Raw genomic sequence first — 5,667 nt, forward strand, 5'->3', positions numbered from 1 at the left:
CCCCTTTGTTATATTCTTTATTTATTTATGTCTATGTATGTAACATTTTACTGACATTGCCATTTTCTGCTTTGGGAGATTTCCCACTCACCTATTTCTGTTTTTTACATAGGAACATAGAGGCCTCTTTTTAAGAAATACTGTGTGTAACAAATACTGCATTGCCTAGCTTATTTTTTTTACCTTGGCAAGTAGGAATAGTTAGCTTTAAAGGATGTCACTGCATTTCATCACAAAGGAACTATGACATCACTGCTCTTTGTTAGCTACTGTAGTTGGCCTATTCAATGGTTAGAGATGCCACACAAGGTCATAAGCTCTGAAACACACATCAAAGACAGGTGGTGCTCCAGCTACTAAGAGCTCACAAAGACCAGATTACCATCAGAAATGGCCAGATTCAGACCCAGCCGGAGCCAGAGCTTGACTCTTAACCGTCGAAGACGTCGTGGAAGGAGCCGTGGAGGTGGATCAGGAAGGAGGCGGAGAAGACGAGGCCATGGTAAAAGAAAAGGTAAAAGATCTTTGCAGTATGCAATCTAGGGCGTTTATATCTCTACCTGTCTACTGCAGCTCAGTTTGGATCTATTAAAATACTAAAGGTACTGTTTATGTCTATTCCAGGGCATAAGCATCATGGTCACAGAAGAGGAAGAAGAAGGCGAAGACACCACTAAACCTCTCCCATTTTGATGTCTGTGCCCTTGATTTCCAGTTCATTCACCTCACAAAGCCTCTGCTGAAGAAAAATGAAACAGAACATTCCTTCCACTGAAACATGCAAGAACAATTCCAAGAATCAGGGAGCCTTGAAGAATTTTGACTTTACCACCTGTCAATAAATGCTGACATTTCATTGTTGAGTCCTGTCATACTATTGTAATTGGGGAGTGGTTGTTCTGGATTTAGAGTTCTCCTTAATGCCTCTGTATAATTTCTGCCTAGAAATTATATCAGAATACACACAGTCACACACACAGACACACACACACAATTACAGCATCTCAAAAACAGCTGCAGCAAGCTGATGTTTGCCCTGTTCAATTTGATATTAACTCTCCTGGTGGTATTTTAAGGTAAAGTACAGATAGAAATGTAATAAAATAAAAAGATGTGAGGGGAAATAGGTCTAAAAGAGCATCACAACATCTTGTGTTTCTCCAGCCTGGAGAGAAAAAGATTGAGAGGTGATACAGTAGCCAGCTTCAAATATCTGAAGGGGTATGATGAAAAATAGAGCCACTTGTTTCATCCTGGTCCTAAAGTAGGGGCCTGAATGAAGAGATTCAAGGTACAAGAGAGTTTGGAACGAATCCTTAGGAAGAACAACTTCCTGACAATATTAGCTGTTCACCAATTGAAGACTGGTAGTGGATGTTTCTTCAGGGGATGATTCTTCATCAGAGGTTTTTAAGCATGGATTGCGATGGCCACCTGCTGGGGATGCTTTGGCCATGGATTCCACTTGGCAGACACACAAATCTTTCTGGCCTATATGCCTGAGACATTGCACATGTGAGCAAAGGCATGCTGTCTCCCAGTTGACTAAATACAAAAGCAAGCTAATTTACCAGCTGCAGACTGAGGCAAGCCTTCACTAGAATAGGCAGCCTTCTCAGCTTTAGTGTGTGCTTCAACATACAAATCAATTTCTCTGTAATGAAGCCCTGAGTGATTCTACTCAAGCCTGTTGGTGAAGGGGCGTGGGATGGCTTTGAGATAATTGGGGGAGGAGGAAGCTAAGCCATGCTTGGGAGCATTCCTTTGCCACCATTATCAGATGTTTTGAAACAGCTATCCTGGATGCTTCATTGAAGCTAAGACAGGGGAGAGGAAAAGCCCTGTGGATGCTGATTAGCATGGGGAAGATTTGGTAATAATGGATGTTGGTTAGAGGCCACATATAAAGCTATAAGGCCACATGAAGGTTGTAGGTTGTGCACTCTTGATATGTAAAATATTTGTACATGTATTTTCAAAATGAAAATAGACATAAGTTAGCTCATACCACTCAGTGCGTGGAATTCGGGAGTAAATTGCAGCTAGAGTAGGCTCATTAAATCAGTAGATACTTGGTGAAGTAGCTTCTTTGTAAGTTCCACTAATTCAATGGGCTTACTCAAATTGTGACATACTGGATTTCAGTCAGTATACAGGAATTACCCCTACATGTCTGTGGCAAGTCTGATGTGTGCTTAGGTTGAAATTGGGTAGATTAAATGGCTACCGGTTGTTCTAATGATACAACGTCTGCAGTTTTACAAGATTTGGATGTCCCAAAACTGCAATGATAATGTCTGAGAGACTGTGTTATGCCAACCCTGCTGAGTAGCCCAGTGTTGTTATTCCCACTCCCATGACAATAGTATAAGGTCCAGTGTTGCCATTCTCTTTTCTAGCATTTTGACATTTTGGAGGGAACTATAGAGGCGAGCTGAGAAGTTGATTGTAGCTACAGTGCAATTTATTAAGGGATAGAAAGCCATTACATGAGGTGAAGGAAACAATGGGGAGGAATTGTGGACATCAGCTGCTTGTTTAAAGATATTTTTCCAACATCAGGTCTACTCAAAAAGAGACAGAGGAGTAAACACTAGTGTTGATTTTGCACAGATCAGGTCTACCTATCATGATAGAACTGGTGCCCAGGCTAAAAGATCTATGAAAAGTGATAGATCTGTTATTTGAAACTATTCAGGCTATTTTCATTTAGCATGTGCTATTCTGAAAGAATATTCTGTACAGTTCAGTATTCAAATAAATGTAAAACTTATTTTATGGCTGCTGTAAAATGCAGCTGATAACAATGTGAAAAGTAACATGAACCATCCAGATCTCCCAGATATGATCAAGAACAGCCACTTTTCCTCTGTGAAAGTTATTCCCTGCACACTTCAGAACTACTCTATAACGTAGCCATTCTCGCCTTTTTGCTACAGTCATAAATACAATGTGAAAGAAATGTAGGTCCAATCAGGAATGTATAAATCACATAATGAACCTTATAAGGTTGTGTATGAAGAATTGTTTCCAGTCTGTGATCCTTTCAAATGAGCCAGGGGCCCCCCAGGGGGCCATTTGGCCCCGTTGAGAATAGCTGCTCTAGAGAATGTTTGCCAGTGCTTGAAAGATAAAGGAAATTGTTCTAGAATACAGGAACCCTTCTCCTAGCAAGTTTTGTTAAGTTATCAATGTTATGATAAAGGTGCTTACGCCTAAAGATATCAAATACGCATTCTTCTGTTTGTTTATTTGGGTTTTTTATCTTTTAAAAAAAGCAAAATTCTGGATCACCTTTACTGGATGACAGAAAAATTGAAAACAAGGAGAAGATGATATAGGGCAAGTTGACATAACATTTGGAGTTAAAGTAGAAAGGTCAACAGTTGAGCCAGATGTTGGGCTTCCAGGAAGGCTAAATGGAATTTTTGACTTTAGGAGAGACAGGTAACAAACATCACATCTCATGTCTTTATTACCTCTCATCCAGAATCTGAAATTCCATATTGATTTCCTAGAAATCTGATTACATTAGCCATGCCCATAATTGTGTAGCTCCATTTTAGGGCTTTCTGTTTGAAACCCAACTTTTGTGCCATCTTTGCCTGATGAAGAATTCTGTAGAACTCCATAGCTCATTTGTAACTGTTTGGTGATCTGTTAAACATATTGCCTAATCCAGAACTTTGCTTCTATCAGTTGAATACATGACTGTTTTTGGTATTTCTTTTATTAAAAATGACCCTCACTGTACATAAATCTTTATGAAGCCTCTTGAATTCTACATTACTGCTGTTAAATTCCAGGTGCTGCAGATTGAATGCCTCCCATAATCTTGCCCAGCAAGCCTCTGAATTGCCTTTGCCTTGCCTTGTGTGTTTGTGTGTGCGTGTGCGTGTATGTGTGCGTTAACGCTCAAAGTCTCAATGGATTTCTTTGCTGTTTTGGAGGCAATTTTTTTTGTCCCCTTACACAGTGTGAGAGATGTAATAGTTTTGTGCAGACTGATAGAAGAAAAGCATTCTGTGATAGTGAGCACACTGTCAATTGTCCCTGTTTGTTCTGCAGTGGGGATGGGTAGGTTCACTCTTCTTTCTCATAATCATGATGTCATTGCTGGAGTGAACCAAACTGTCCCCAGAGCATCCCTTCCTGCACCTTCCCGAGCCCCTGGAAGGGGCATCTACTTAGTATGAGTAGTCTTGCTTTGATTTGGCTCATTTTTGGTGTGTGTGATTGCAGGGATTGGACCAAAAGTGAGCTTTTGGCTGTCAAAGCTCCTTCTGTTTTGAAATTCAGATTATTTGAACTGGCTTGTTAAGTGAGTCACTTCACAATATTGGCAAATTGAACACTTCCCCTGCTCCTCAGTGGAGGTAAAGAAGTGAAATTGTTTTCCAAGTATACCATTGCTGATGTGCTGCATCACTTATAAAGAACTTTTTAAAAAATATATATATATTTTTTTCTTTTGTCTCAAGGACAAGTTGAGAAAATGCCGGCAGCCAAATCCACAGACTTTAAGGCACAGCAAAAAATGTTTAAATTGATTTGTAAGTGATGCAGTAAAACAGCAATGCTATACCACAGTCAGAAAAAAGTCACTTCCCCTGCCCCTTTGCTAAGGAGCAGAGGAAGAATTCAGTTTACCTGTATCCTGAAGTGGGTGGCTTATTAAGTCACTTCACCAAATCAGAAATTCAGAATGGAAGGAGCAGGACCAAATACGGTTGCCTGAGCTCCAATATACCATTTGAGTGTGAGGGTCATACCAAATGGCATATTGCACCTCCACCTGACCTCAGGTGACCCTATTTTATCAGCCCACTCCAAAATGAGCAATGTAGACATGGTGTTTTTCCTGTTAATGCTGGAAGTGTCATTGTTTGACAGTTTTTCCCAACATGTTGGTCTATGTAATTAAGAATAAATATTTTTGGAAGTAATTACATGTAATGGTTGTTGTTGGTTTTTTGGGCTGTTTGGCCGTGTTCTGGAGGTTTTTCTTCCTAACATTTCACCTGTCTCTGTGGGCGGCATCTTCAGAGGACAGGAACTAGAACGCTGTCTGTGTTCTGGTGTAGTGTGTGGAATTGTTGATTATTTGTAGCTATGGGATCAGGTTTTTGTTCTTTTCAGGAGATTAGGTTATTATTGTGATCAGGGTGTTTTTTGTTATGGGTGTATTGTTGTGATAAGGAGGGAGATGATCTGTCACTGTGATCGATGGGTATCGTCGGCTAGTCTTTTGTGTGCGGTGACTAGCTAGGAAGATGTTAGGAAGAAAAACCTCCAGAACATAGCCAAACAGCCCAAAAAGCCTACACCAACCATCGGATCCCGGCTGTGAAAGCCTTACATGTAACTTTAAAAATAATTTTGGAAAATATTTTCAAAGATAATTTTGACATTAAAAATACATTTACAGTATATCCTTAAATTTTTGGTTGTTTTCTTAATAACAAAAAGATTAAAGAAGAAAACATTTTGCTAAACCCATAGTTAAATTCAAACACACATTTCTTAAATCTAACTATGCAAGATATTTTAATTAAGTTATCGTTTTAAAACAATGTACTTCTTTAGCAATATGAACAATGATTAATATTTTTATTATAATTTATACACAGATAAAACTTTGAGCTTGAGCTTTGAATTCATCATAAT

This window comes from Pogona vitticeps, chromosome 5 (assembly GCF_051106095.1).
Source record: "Pogona vitticeps strain Pit_001003342236 chromosome 5, PviZW2.1, whole genome shotgun sequence".
Lineage (NCBI taxonomy): Eukaryota > Metazoa > Chordata > Lepidosauria > Squamata > Agamidae > Pogona > Pogona vitticeps.